Below are 16,469 nucleotides of genomic sequence, written 5' to 3' on the forward strand. Positions count from 1 at the left end.
AGGAAAGGATATTAACAAAAACAAGTGTTTTCTACTGATTGACACATCAATAGTCCCTGACATAGCATCACAGAGTCATTTATTATAAAAGCTGAAGAGGATTGTGAGAAGATGCCATTGGATTAGGCAGGCAGGGCTCAACTTTCTCACAAAAACGATATAGAAAGAGCCAAAAGCTGTCCGAAGGACTTGCTCTGGGGGTCAGCAGATGAGGATAGTGCTTCACAACTCCCAGGAGGGTGAAGAACCCAAAACAACAAATGTGAGCTAATAAACCCCCATGGTGGTCTGGAAGTGTTCTTCTCTCCCACCCCAGAGATATTAAGCTGGGGTAAAACCCCTGACTCACTGCAGTTCACTGAGAAGGGAACAGTCATCTTCCCTGTCAGTATTACAAGGGAACAGGGAGGTGGAATCAGCAGAGCCTGCTTTGAATATTGGCCCTGACCAGATCAAAATACAGGAAAATGGAAGTTGAAACATCTACATGGAAAGGGGTCCTGGCAATAGTCATCTCTGGCGAGTTTAGAAATTGCATGGACAAAAACTACTTTTGGTTCTCTTTGTATCCTAACTCTTCTGCCCCACCCCAAACATAATAACTCTGAATAGACCTACCCTGAGACACCTACTAATTGGAATGACAAATATGAGAGAGACAAAGAGAGGATACTGAAAGCAGCAAGAGAAAAGCAAAACGTCATTCACAGGGAAACCTCAAGAAGATTAAGTGCCAACCTCACATCAGATTCCATGGAGGTGAGAAGAAAGTGGTAGGATGTATTTAAAGCACTGAAAGAGAAAAACTATCACACAGGAAATCTTTTTCTGCCAAAACTGTCCTTTAAAAATGAGGGTGAGTTCAAAATCTTCACAGACAAACAAATACTGATAGAATATGTTACACAAAGACCAGAATTATGAGAGATATTAAAGGGAGTGCTGCAATCTGAAAGGACAAAAACAAGGGTGAGAGACTTGGAGAAGAGTGTAGAAATGAAGATTATAAGAAAAAGTAAATTAAAGGGAAAAGATAGATAATAATATGATATGACAACTAAAGCCAAAGGACAAAATGAATGAAATAAATAATGCTTTTAGTGTAATACACTGAATGTTAATGACTTGAAGTGCTCAAACAAAAGAGATAAACTGATAGAATGGATAAAAAAATATGAGCCATTTACATTTTGTCTATAAGAGGCTCACCTCAGGATAAGGACACAACCGGTTCAAAGAGAAAGGTTGGAGAAAGATATTCCATTCAAATATTAACCAAAAAAAGCACAAAAATTTTAGAAGGGGTTAAGAAGGTCATTATAAATTAATAAAAGGGACAATTCACCAAGAAGAAATAATTAAGCTAAATATTTAAGAAGCTAACTTGATTGCTGCAAGATACATGAGACACACACTGGCAATGCTAAAGTTAGAAATCAATGTCCATACGATAATAGTTGGAGACTTCAATATACCTCTCTCAGTATTGAATAGAACTTCTGGACATAAGATAAACAAAGAGAGAGCTTGAATAATATGATAAATGAACTGGATCTAACGGACATCTATATAGCATTGCACCCCAAAACAGCAGGATGTACACTTTCAAGTGCTCATGTGTCATTTTCTATGATAGACCATCATTGTGTCACAAGACAAGTTTTAATAAATAAAAAAAATGAAATGATACAAAACAGTTCCTTTGATCATAATGGAATGAAGCTGGAAATCAATAATGGATGGAATATAAGATTTCTTTATATATGAAGGATATTAGTCTTCTAGCAGATATATGGTTACCAAATATTTTCTCTCATTGTGTAGGTTGTCTTTCACTTTCTTGACAAATGCCTTCAAGGTGCAAAAGGCTTTAATTTTGTGGGTGTCCCATTTATCTATTTGTTCTTTTGCTGCTTGTGCTTTGGGTGTGAAGTTCATGAAGCCATTTCCTATTACAAGGTCCTGTAGATGTTTCCCTACACTGTTTTCCAAGGTCTTTATGGTCTTGGCTCTTATATTTAGGTCTTTGATCCATCTTGAGCTGGTTTTTGTATAGGGTGTGAGATGGCAATTCTCATGTAGAAGGATCCAGCTATTCTGGAGAAAATTTTGGCAGTTTCTCAAAAAACTAGCTATAGATTTTCCATATGCTCCAGCAATTCCACTGCTGGGTATATACCCAGAAGAACTGAAAACAAGGACACAAACCAATATATGCATACCAATGTTCACCTATTACAGTGATGACAGGAAAAACATCAAAGTTTTTTTTAATATTTTCATTCTTTAATATCCCAATTTATTTTTTACTTTTTTTACTTTATTTTAGTTTTTCTAAATTAGTTTGTATTCTATTTCTAATCTTTAAGCCTATCATTGCTATTTCATTTTCATACTAATCTAATTTGGCGATATATTAAGCTTCATTTTTGAAGACGTTTTGGACAACAAAGGGGTTCAACTATGACCAGGGAGGAACACTGGTGTGGGTTGTTACTGATGGGGGGGGGGGGCATGGTTGGGAGGAGTTCTCCAGGGCATGTATATATGGTACATAAAAATGTTCAGATATTCGTTGGGCATTTTCATAGTAGTTAGAGTTACAAATGACAGCTGAGGGTGTGCTGAGTTCCTAACCAGGGGAGCTCTGTCACACTCCACAATGGAAGAGCAACAATCACCCAAGTGCAAGGGAAAAGACCAGTGAAGGAGGATGGTCCAATAATGAGCCCTTGATACTGATGACTATGCTTATTAGCCAGTGTGTCTGAAATTTCATCTAGGCCTAGAGCTGCAGGATGCCTAAGAGTTATCTCCTGAGAGCCTCCATGTTGCTCAAATGTGGCCAGTCTCTAAGCTATACTCAACAAGTAAAATGCATTACCTTCCCCCCAGCGAGGGACAAGATTTCCAGAGATTAGCCTTCCTGGTGCCAAGTGATTGCTACCAATCACTAACTTGTGATGCAACTAGAAAAGGACCTTGAATAAAAGAGGTAAATGGTAAAGACAAATGAGTTTATATGGCTAAGAGTCTTCCAAAAAAATCATGAAATCATCAGAGGGGTCGCACTTATGCACACCTCAGCAGGATCCCAGAAACAGCCAAAATAAGTACAACCCCAGGTACTGGTGTTCCTGAGGGCTACAGAGACACACAGGTTCTGTGGTCATGGCAGATGGGTCTGGAGTTCAGTGCTTTGTTAGTGGCCCCTATAGTGGAATTTGTTTTCCTGAGTGTGATGGAGTTGGAGTCAGATGTGACCTTTCTACATATTCCTCTTCTCTCCCTTTTACTGAACCTGTGGTTGGAGCTGGGGTTGGGATATACTCAGGAGACTTGAATCTCTGGACTGGCCATGTGCCAACTGGGTCTTGAGACTCAGCAGAGTTGCATCTCCTACTCTCCAATTTGTTGGACTCACGCAAATCAGGTAACAGAGAGGTGAAGAGGGTCAACCACCACACTAGGGAACCAAGACTGCCTACAACTGCAAGCAGGAGAATCACATCCCTCAACCATGTGGGACTAAGCCTCCTCTTGATATAGAGGTGGAGTGGACATCATCATACTAGTGTCCACAGGATTGAGGAATAAACTGTGAATTAGGGTGGATTTACTAGTATTCTACTATAGAACTATTCTGAGTAATAATGGAAGAAATTGTAGCATTGATGTGGAGAAAGTGGTCACAGTAGTTGCTGAGGGCAGAGAGAGGGAGGAAGAGATGTGATATGGGGGCATTTTCAGGTCTTGGAGTTGTCCTAAATGATATTACAGGGAGAGATGCTGGTCATTATATATCCTACCATAACCCACTGATAGTACTGGGGAAGAGTGTGAACTACAACATAAACTATTACCCATGTGGTGCAGCAGTGCTCCAAAATGTATTCACCAAATGCAGTGAGTGTGCCACAATGATAAATGACGTTGATGTGGGAGAAGTGTGTGTGTGTGTGGGGGGGGGGGGGGTTCGGGTATATGGAAACCTCTAATTTTTTTAGTGAAACATTTTTTGTGATCTATGTATCTTCAAAAAATACAATTAAATAAGAAAACTAAAAAAAATAATGGGCACAAAAATGGAAATGTCAAGTATATGGAAATTATACAACTCATTCTTAAAAGTGAGTCAAAGAAGAAATTGCAAGAAAATTCAGCGAATATCTTTAGACAAAGAAATGAAATGGGGTAAATTACTACTGATCCCACAGACATGAGAGATCTTAAGAAGATACTATGAACAACTGTATGCCAAAATGTAGACAACGTATATGAGGTGGATATTTTAGTAAGACAAAGGAGTACTGATGCAAAGTACCAGAAAATTTTGGCTTTTATCAAGGGCATTTATTTGAGGTAGAAGCTCACAGTTACAAAGCCTTAAAGAGTCTAAGTCAAGGTTATTTAAGAGGTACTTTCTCACCCTAAGTCTGTTGCCATGTGTTGACACAGCAAGGTTTCAGCCTTCCTCTTTCTTCTTAAGGCTCTGTTGTCCAACCTTCTTCTGATCCCAGCTGTGGGCTGGCATCAGGCTCATCTCTCTTCCCAGGCTCATTTATTTCTGGGCTTTTCTCTCTGGTCTTTTCACAAGGTTAGCTGTAGACTATCAGGATCATCTTTCTTCCTGGGGTTGCAGAATCCTGTCTAATTGGAGCCTTTTCTTTTTTGTCATCTGTCTGCTTCTCCTGTGTGTCTACTTCCATGTGAAAGTCTGTTTCATCAACCCAAGAGAGCTGAGACAAATCACTGAGTCACACTAATCACTTCGTTGAATCAACACCCTAATCTTAACATAATTTAATAAGATATCTCAGCTGATTCTAATACAGGTAAAGGGCATCTCACCCAGAGAAACAGAACAGTGTACAAACATAATCAATGTCTCTTTTTGGAATTCATAAGTAATATCAAAATGCCACAATGGACAAATTCCTATAAGCACATGCACCACCTTGACTAACCCTAGAAGAATAAGAAGATCTCAACAAACCAATCACAATTGAAGAGATTGAAACAGTAATAAAAAAATCTCCCAAAGATGAAAAGTCTGAGACCAGAAGGCTTCACAGGTGAATTCTACCAATCATTCAAAGATAATCTAATACCAATCTTCCTCAAGGTCTTCAAAAAACATCAAACAGGAAAGAATGCTACTAACCTCATTCTATGAAATCAACATCTCTGTAATACCAAAACCAGATAAAGATATTATGAAAAAAAGAAAATTAGAGAACAATATGCCTAATGAATATAGATGCAAAACTTTTCAGTAAAATACTTGCAAACTGAATATAAAAGCACATTGAAAGAATTATACACCATGAGCAGCTGGGTTTTATCCTAGGTATGCAAAGGTATTTCAACACAAGAAGATCAATTAGTGTAATAAACCACATTGAAAAATTACAGAAGAAATATCACATGATCCTCTCAATTGATGCAGACAAGGCATTTGACAAATACAGTACCCTTTCTTGACAAAAACAGTCCAAAAGATAGGAATAAAAGGAAACTTTCTCAATATTGGTCAATCATATATTTGATAAGAATTTAACATGCATGATATAAAGAGAGATCATACAACTCAACAATAAAAAGACAAACTACTCAAGTAAAAAATGGGCAAAAGACTTAAAAAGAAATTGTCCAAAGAAGAAATACAAATGATCAAAAAACAAATGAAAAGACGTTCAACATCCATAGCTATTAGGGAGATGCAAATTATTAGGAGATATGATTTCACACCTATTAGACTAGGGCTAATAAAAGTCAGAAAATTGTAAATGTTGTAGAGGATGTGGGAGATAGGAACACTTATTCCTTCTTGGTGGAAATGTAGGCTGGTATAGCCACTGTGAAGGACTGTTTGGTACTTCCTAAGGAAGTTGAATATAGACTTGCCATGTGTCCTGGCAATACCATTACTATGTGTATACCCAGAAGAACAGAGCAGAGATAGAAATAGACATCTGCACACTGATGTTCATAGTGGTGCTAATCATGATTGCCAGAAGTTGGAAAGAACCCAGGTGTCCATCAGCTGATGAATGGATAAACTCATTGTGGTGTATACGCACAATGCTGTATACACACAATGTAGCCTTATTCAACAGTAAATAGAAATGAATTTGTGAAGCATATGACAACTTGGATGAAGCTGGAGGACATTATGTTAAATGAAACAAGCCAAACACAAAAGGATAAATACTGTTTTATATAAACTAGTGGAATTAATAATTAGAATATAGGTCACCAGAAAATAGAATGAGAGTAAAGAATAGAAAGCTGACTGTTAATCTGCACAGAATTAGTTAAAAGGTTGTTTGTAAATCTTTGGAAATGAATAGAAATGGTAAGAGACCATCTTGGTGTTTGTGACTAGCAGAATCATTTTATGGCTATGACAGTGGTTGAAAGGGAAAGCCTAAGGACATTTATATTACTGGAAGGAAAGCTAAGAACTGTAAAATGGGACTTTATAACATAGTGAAATGAATATGGGTGATATCGCATATATAAGACAGTTTTTACAAAGTATAAATATAAACAACTAGAGAGAAGGAAACAGAATAGTGGCTGTGTATGGCAGGTGAAGCATAGAGAGATTGAGAGGTGTTATGTTTTTGTATGCTTGTTTGGTTGGTTAGATTTTATTCTTTTATAGTAGTAGTAGTTTTACTGGAATAAGGAAAATGCTCTAAAAATGACTGAAGTGTGAATGCACAACTATGTGATTATACCTAATACCATTGATTGACCATTTTGGATAGATTTATGCTTTATTAATATGTATCAATAAAATGTATTTGTTTAAAAAAAAAGTTCATTGTTGGGGATTGGGCATAGCTTAGTGGTTGAGTGCCTGCTTTGTATGTATGAGGTAGGGTGTTCAATGCTTGGTACCTCCCTAAATAATTTTTTAATAAAAAAAAAAGCTTGTTTCTAGTTTAAAATTAGTGGAATTTGGGCTGAAAAGTGTAGAAAGACATACAACAACAGAATAAATGAGTAAACATAATCCAAACTCAGGAAACAGGAGCAAACATAAACATTTCAGTCAAAGGCGAATCCTAAATTCAAAGATCTCAAATGAGTTCATTAACCATTTCCCACACAATTTGTGTTCAAAGTGCTGAATTTAATAATACAACTAACTCAGAAATAAAGCATTGCTCTGCAGATATCATCTGGGATATTCCTAGATTTGCATTCGAACCTGTGTGGTTCCATGTAGAATAGCAACAATAGCAGCAGTCTCAGTGGAGACTTGTCCTAGATCCTCTGCTGTTGATCCTGTAAATGATCCGCAGCAGCAGTAAACACATGCTTGGAAGGAATGACTTGGCTCTGACAGTCTGTTCTGTCTTGGAGCCCTATGTGTCAAGCTCAGAGGAGGCCAGTTATCTATCAGGAGCTACTGCCAGTGGGTTAATGCTCTTTCTATTTGCTTCACGTGAACTGGAGTTGGATTTTGCTCAGTGATGGAGTGTAAATGCACAATGTAGATCCCAGGAGGTGATAATCGTCTCCTTCAGGGTAAGCTGGAGCTTGTGCACCCACTAGGATGAAACCATTCTGTTTCCTTGCATGTCTTTATAAAGCAGTAAAAATAACCAGATACTGAGCATTATACAAAATGCAAAGAGATTTGGACCAGTGAGGGTTTCTGTAAAGAATAAGTAAGTATGATCTTGATATGTCTAGCAAAACATCACTTGCTGGCACAACAATGACTGTTGAGGGCCTTTTCTTAGGAAATTATATTCTGCCCCATACTAAGAATTATCACAGTAACCTTTTTACTCTGTTTTCTCAGCTCTCACCCCGCCTCCTTCTCCTTATTCTGTTTCTTTTCATTTGTGAATTTGATCAGCTTAAAGAGAAGAACATAGAGTCAGTAACCTCCATAGTTTGAATAAAAAGGCTGAAAGATTATAGGTTTAAAAATAAAGCACATTAATTATGTAAATAACTTCAATATATGAAGAAAAAATCCCTGGATATTTGACAGAAATAATATCACATTGGGGAAAAGGTCACTTTTTTGCATTCTATTACACTGCTAGTGAGGAGAGACAAATTAAAAATAAGGACCAGTGCATATTTTATATTTATAATCTAGGTTAAATACATGTGTGTGTACAGATTCATGGTTGAATTAGCTTGGCTGAACTTTAACCATCCACCCCCATCCCCACCCCAGCACCTTGTTGATTCCAAACATATGTATGTGTGTAATCACTAGTGTGTAACCTTTTACCGTTTATCACTAAAATATCTGTTCCCTTGCTTTTTGCCAGATGTACTAACTGATGCTTCCAGGTATATTTTTGGTTCTGTCAGGAATTTAAGCATCAGAAAAAACATAGTGTGGATTTCTCAAAAATTCTCCCCCACCCATAGAGTTCTCCTTCTTACACTTGAACATGATTGATTGCAAGTTGAATGTATGGTATTAAAATAATTTATATTTACATTTTTTCTTAAGTGTAATTTCAGTATCCAATACATATATTCACAAAGAAGATATATCTGTGCAAGGAAGGGGAAGGGATACAATGCTCCAGAAATATTTGTTTGAGACAAAGTGCTTCAGAAAGTGATTTGATAATTTTATTGTTGTTTTATTGCTTTTCCCCCATTTCTCCCAAAACAAAATAATCTTAACCAGTTATAATATGATAAACATAACAATATTAGTTTTCTTTTTTTTTCAGTTCTTACCAGAATAGAAAGGAAAATCAGAAGTTCTTGAAAACCTTAAATACTGCCTGCTAGGAAGTTCTTTCCTTTGGAAGTTATATGAATTCCTTAAAGCCACATGGGCATTATTTACTCTTTAGTTTGTTACTGCTATCTTCATAAATAGCCCTCCAGTGGCCCTAAATAGTGATCAGAGCTTTCAAATATGCCTAAGTTGTTAAAGCATTAAAAAAAAGTGTAATTTAGGTACATGAAGAGTGTGGCTTGACAAATTGCAATGAGCACTTCTTTTCTTTCAGATTGAACTTTCTCTTTTCAACTACATTTTCCTCTTCCTTGAACAGGATAAATTTCCACTGGCAGCGTCACTAATAGCCTCAGTTTCACTATCTAATGATAACTCTATTCAGATGTAATGGTCTTTGACAAATTGAATTCTAACGTTTAATGTATGCAGAATCTCATTGTTCTGAATGTGGTAGGATAGAATTCCCTGCTTTAGGAAGTTAGCAATATGGGTTGCAACACAGTACTTCTGATGTTTTAAAATACAAAGTATAACACATGATTTGCTACACTACAGAAAATGTTTTAAAGCTTAGAACACAAGTCTGGTTCTCACTATATTGATATTTCTACAATAATAATTGTGAACTTTCCCATTTGTTCCTCTTAAATTCATAGACACCATGTGCATACATACACAAACATAGTCATTTTATTGCTGTTGTATATATTCAGGACTTCTATTTCTATGAAAATCTTTCAGTAAGTACTTATGAAACCCTTGTATATATCTAACCCTAGGTTAAGTGATTGGAGAAACAGTAATGATGAACACTTTCAAAGATCCTGAATGAGTAAAGTTGGTCCCCAATAAGGAGAGCAGTGTAAGAGTAGAGAAGCTTAAATTAGAGATTATTTTCTTTTTCAGCTAGAGCAATATGAAGTATAAATGGGGCCCCAAATGTTACCTTAATCTTATGTGGTTGGAGTGATTAGAAATAGAAGTAAGTAGCAACAGGGCAAAGAAATTAGAAGTTGAGGGAGTTTCCTCTAAATTTGTTCAAACATATTAAATAACTAAAATCTCTCTTGGATGCCTGAAAGAACATTCAAAAAGTTTTTGAATTTATGTACTACTTATCTGATAAAGGATATGTCAGTTTATTAGGTAATTCTGCATCCAAGTAAAAGCAGCACACAGCATATATGTTGCAACTGACTCCAAATAAAGACGAAGCAACATAAAGAAGGTACTAAAGAAATGATATTATTTAGCCGAAAGCAGTGATATTGGGAAGCTCATATCTTACTTGAGGCCCAGAGATGTGATGTCTATTATAATTTTTGAGAAGAGTTTTAAGTACACAACAAAAAGTTTCTGCCAAACTCAGTGGTATTCTTAATCCCTAAATTATCTCTTTCAGGATAAACTAATGACAAGACCACTAAATTAATATGATGCAATTGCTAAATAGAATTTAGAATAACTGAGCTGATACTTAGTTATCAGCTCATGATTGTGTTCAAGTCTGATTACACATAAAGGACCTTCAACATCTTAAAACGAATCACCAGGATTTTGCAGCAATATTAGAACAATATGCTAAAGACCAATCTAGTTTGAACCACATGTGGATGGTGCAAAGTGCACAGATAATCTCATGAAGTCCAGGCAAGATGATGTCTAGTAATGGCTTCCTCTCAATCCTGCTTCCACAAGATTTTTTGAGTGTGCAGATGAAGGGAAGAAATTATTTTTCTTGGACTTCAATTATAGGTACTGTTAGAAAGAAAAATAGGTTAAAATGATTTTGATTTCCCAGTATGAATTCCTAGACTTTTGTAAATACCATATCAGTCTGGCAGTTAAACTGTGCTTTTCTACATGCATATGTGGTTTTTTCAAGTGTGTTTTGTCTATCGAACTTGAGCTAGAATTAGGCTAAATTATTTCACCATAATCATAAATTTGTCATTTTTCCTCTGTAAATCTGATGCCTGGTAATGAGGCATTGTCTAAGGGGTGGAGACCCACACAATAATCAAAAGAATACTGAATTCCCATCTTGGGAAATCCTGCTACATTCTCTATTAGAATGGCAAAAATTCCCAGAGTACATTTGCAGTGCCAAGCAAAGGTGGACAGACCATCATGCCAGGCTCTTGATACTGATGGTTGTACTTAAGAACCTTTTCTTGTGAAATTGAGACTTAGCTTAGTATTATATATTGCCTAAGAGTTACCTCCTGAAAGCCTCCTTGTTGCTCAAATGTGGCTTTTCACCAAGCAGAAATTAACATATAAACTCATTACCTTCCCCCTCATGTGGGACCTGATTTCTGGGGATGAGCCTCCCTGACACCAAGGGATTATTACCAACCACCAAACAGTGGTGCCTTTGGAAAAAGACCTTGACCAAAAGGGGGAAATATTAAATACAAATGTGTTTTTATAGCTAAGAGACTTCAAAGTGAGTCAGAGTGCCATTCCAGAGGTCATGTGGTTATGTTTATGCACGTCTCAGCAAGATGTTATTGATTTCCATAGCAAACAGTGTCTCAAATAGTGGGGCTCCTGAGGGCTCTAGAGACATCTAGACACTATAGGCAGGGCTGCCAGCCCCAGGAATTCAGCATCCTGTCAGTGTGCCTTACTTTGGGATATATGCTTCCCAATGTAACACTTAGACTCATTTATAATTTCCCTACATGTGACTCTTCTGCCCCTTTTATTTGAACATATATTAACACTATGCTTATTAAGTATATGTCCCAGAAACTTAAATATTCATATGTCAATTGAGCCCTGAATCTCAGCAGAGTTGCCACACCTACTCTCCAGTTCATAGGACTCATCCAGGGCAACTAACAAAAGGATGATGATGGACAACACCCACCCCAAAAAACAGAAATTATCTACAACTGCAAGGAATACAGTTCCATCTATCTGCTGCATGGGATCTAAGTCCCCTCTCAATCAGACACAGAGTGGGCATCACCATCCTCAAAACCTCAAGATTGAGTAGCGAACAAACACAAAGGGGGAGTGCAGATATGGACTAAAGGAGACATTATTAGCTTGGCAATTGAAGAATGTATATCACTGATATAAAGGTATTGACCACCAAAGCTTGTGAGGGGAGGGAAAGGGAAGAATAGGTGTAACATGGGGCATTTGGGGATACTGGATTTGTTCTGCATGACATTGCAATAATCAATACAGGCCATTATACATTTTGTCAAAACCTATACAATGCAAACTATAATGTAAACTATAGGTCATGATTTGTAGTGATGCTTCAATATATTTTCTTCAATTATAACAAATGTATCACACTTATGAAAGATGTTGTTAATGGGGGAAAGTGTGGAGGGTATATGGGAATCCCCTATATTTTTGATGTAGCATTTATGTAACCTAAAACTTACTTCAAAACAAAACAAAATAAAGAAACGTTTGAACACAGAAAGGGGAGATGGGTTAATAGCATGACACCATTAATGTAATTCAGAATCAAAACAAATCAAAAGAGAATAAAACACTTTATTCTCTTGATAGGTCGATGAAAAGTTGATAAAGCAAAAGTTCTTGTTTACAAAACAACAACATATTTAATAAAGAAGAATTAAAAGGGTGTAAAAACAATATTCAATTCTTTATCTTTCTACTGAAGAAATATTTTCAAAAATATTAACTTTATCACCAATTTATCTGCCCATGGGATCAATGGAACTTTCCCTTTCTCCAAATTACACCCACAATTTGTATCATTATCTAGAGTTGCAGGTTCTTATTTTCTTAAAAGCAAATTTTAGGGCCATTCTTTCTTTTCTCCCTTTTCTCTTCATTTTTTTCTCTCTAAAATTTTATCAAATTCTTTGATTTGTAATTTCTCTTGGAACTAAGCATTTGATTTGATTTTACTTCTATTCCTGTTGAAAGTACTTATGCGATTGTTTCACTGAGGATCTGTGGATAAAATTTGCAAAGTCTTTAAGTTTAATTTTTCACATTCTGAGCCCAAAATTCTCAGCACAAAAGTATTAGTTAAAATATTGCATTGTTTAGTTAAAATACTGCATTGTTTTATGTTATGCTTTTATGTGATAAAAGTAATCTGGAGAAGCAAAGGAATACAAGAGATAGACTAATTTAATGTAAGAATTATCATCAATAATTCAGGCAGTGATAGCTATTTAAAAATGGCACTTGTCAAATTGACTACTGAAATATAAATACCAAAATCTTAAGCATCAAATAAATAGATAGATAGATAGAAATATATTTAATAAGTGTTAAATGTAGCCAAATTAGACTACAAAATATATGACCTCTCTCACAAAAATCAGCAGGCTCCTCTTTCTAAACCTAATATCAACAAACTTCCACTTGCCTGCCAAAAGAGAAAACAAAACAAAACAAGATTAAAGGATAATTGTTGGATTTGACAACTTTCAAAGTAAATACAACTAAAAACAACATGAACAAAGTTAACATATACAAACAAGGGACAAATAAGCAACAAGATATCGGACAGAGAGTTAAAATCCATAGTATACACTTCACTCACTTGCTTATCAGCTAGAGAAAGAAGCTTTGAACATTAAATAGTCAATAACTCGAATAAGAATTAAAGATGTTCAACAAAGCAGTAATCAAAGTAGAACAAGTACAAATAAAATAACATTTTCAGAATTAAAACATATGTAAAAATATTTTATATTTTAAAAATAAAATATACTCAGATCCATACATTACATACTGGATGTTTTTCTAGGGCTATAGCTATATTATATTGCCAATTAATCCTCAGAACATCCTAATGGAGTAAGCACTATTATTAGCCCCTCTTGACAAATGAGTAAATTGAGACACAGAGAGATCCAATAACTTGTTTAATGTCTCATAATCAGTAGAGTGGAGGAATCAGTATTCATCACTAAGCTGCCTGGCTCTAGTAGACATGTACTTTATCACTATGGGGCACTTTATAACTTGTCACAATATAATATTTCCTATTATGGAGCACAGCATTTTTCCAGGCATTATGCTAATCACTTTGTATACTGTATTTCAAGTGATCTCTAAAGTAGTTTGCTTTCTGCTTGGAATAGATGAGGAAACTCAGGCTCAATTAGTTTAAGATAATTTCCAAATTTGACAGGGTTACTGAAACAATGGGACTGGATGTCAAAATACGAACTCATATAGTCTCATGATCTCTGCAACATGGTGTATGTTTTTCAATATTTTTCTAAGGCAAATGAGAATACACATTACTTTAAAAAATCCAACTCTTTAGAATGTGTTTATCTTGTTTGTCAGGATCCCTACTAAGGAAAATAATTAGAAATGAAGACAACATTTTGTTCTTGGCATTAATGTTCTTGACAACCATGATAGACAAATGATAGACAAAAGAAAGAAACAATTCCAACATTTAAGCACAGAGAAATCTGAAATGGAAATGCTAACTGGAATGGTGTTATTCAAAATCAGATAGTCAAAGAATATTTAATGACACATAAATTTATTTTCAGTGTTTATTTACACAGGGAATAACAATACCTGACAAAACTATAGTAGTAGTTAACATAACATTTCATTACAAATGATTTTTTTTTTTTGCTATAATTTCTCTATTTTCTAAAGTTTCCTGTTCTCGATTTATTTATTTTGGAAATGTGACACAGGAAACAAGAGAAATGGCAAACATTGTAGTAGCATGTTCCAAAAGAACGTTTAATAATTAAGTTTAAAAGAAAAAGTTTTATTTGTTCATATATAATAGACATCTCAAGACAATTGGATACTCCATTGAGTCTCTAAATTAGAACAGATCTGGATATCTCCGACAGTGTTCAGATTTTGTTTTCATCCTCTGAGATACTGAGATTCACTGGGGAAACCTAGCATTCCAAATGTGTTAGGAAATACATAATGTGTCAACACATTGTGACATAGCAGTGATACTAGTGAAAGCTGTTTAGGTTTATTAATAACATAAAACTAGTTCATTTTAATAGCAATAAAAGTATGATTAAGTTCAAATTCTTTTTCTTATTTATTTCTGTAGCAATGTTTTATACATTAGGAAAAATCATAATTATTTATTTTAAGTTAAATGATGCTTAGTGTGGAAATTCTTTTTGGTTTGGAGCTGGTTGTTTACAAATGACCTATTTTAGCCAAACACTGTTTTCTCTCATTTATGTTGTCTTTTTTTCTCTTCATCCCATCCCTGAAGCTATCAACCAAATGCCAAATAGAGAACATTTTGCAATTTTACAGGAATTGCCACACATTGATTCATGAAATTTATTTGTTGACTGATTGACTCTTTCTGACTCTCAATTTCCACAAAGATATAAAAGACAAAACAATAGCAGTAGATAAGTGAATTCAAGCTTACCAAAATATGTCCATGGTAGGAAAATGCCCATAGGAGTAAAGACACAGGAGACGTCTTTCTTGGTACAGGTGAAATGACTTGACCTGCCTTTTCTGGCTTCACTTCCATTTTCTATGTGAATAAGTTGCACAGAAAACGTGTTTAATGTTTATTAACTATATTAGTCAGTCACATTTATTGCTGTTGCTTAAACCTAAAACATTTTAATAATGGTAAAATGAATCTTTAGAAGCATGAAGAATGCCTTATATTTTTTTTTGTTATGATTGAACTCTGAAGATTCTAATCTTTGTTAATATAGTGAATTGTTTCCATTTTGTCATTAGACATTTTGCAGAGATGACATTGAAATCTGTCTAGATGTATATTGATTATTGAATTTTATACAGAAATGTGTGTAACTAATGTGATGTTTGACAAAGGTGACCTGGTGATAGTGATGATATGATAACAAGTTAACCAGAAATCCCAGTACAATTGTCACTTCAGTTTAGGAAGCTAAGGAAAGATCTGCAGGATTTTTTTCCCCTGAGGCAGCTTGTTTTTCATTTAGTTTGCTCTTTCATTATTATTAAAAATTGCAATTAAGAACCTATTTCCTCAAGCTCATCTTTAATATGCTAAGATATGTCAAATATGTCCAACTGCATTGTACACTTTGAATGCATTCTATTTTAATCTTATTGATTCCATTGATCCCAGTCCACTACTCAAACAACACAGCCAAAAATATGCCAGCCATTTCAGCAAATGAAACCCCTGGGTCAAGGTTAATTACAAGGCTTCTAAATGAAACAACTGAAAAGAGACAATGGTCAGTGGAATATATACCCAAATAGAGTATGTGCATTTTCCCTTACAACATAAGGGATGAAATTATAAGCTACAGATGCCAGTTCCCAGTTCCCTGTGCCAGCTGGGGGTGCATTTGCTCCCACTCTTTCCCATTGGATTTGAAAACTGCTTAATTATCCTTGTATTCCAAATCCAAAGGCTGTGTTTGCAGTGGGGCTCTGAGATCTAAATCCTTTCTTGATGCTGCAAGAGGTTAAATTCAGCTGTTTAAAGAGGTTTTTTTTTTCTCATGTAGATGCATATTATACTTTCATATAGTAAGAAAAAGAAACATTTACATCTCTCCAATTGAACAAAATGAAATAAGTCTCTGTGTGAGGGAAAGGCAGTTGGGGAGAGAAAAGCAAACTGGCACTTTTTTCAGGGACAGTCTAGCTATTTGCTATTCCACAGTTGCTTCAGGAGTCTGTGGTGGCAGCTGGTAGCGCTTCTCTGATGGCTGTGCTTCCAGGAAACAGCAGAGCACTTAAACTTAACCTAAAACAA

The sequence above is a fragment of the Dasypus novemcinctus genome, chromosome 2, assembly GCF_030445035.2.
Source record: "Dasypus novemcinctus isolate mDasNov1 chromosome 2, mDasNov1.1.hap2, whole genome shotgun sequence".
NCBI lineage: Eukaryota > Metazoa > Chordata > Mammalia > Cingulata > Dasypodidae > Dasypus > Dasypus novemcinctus.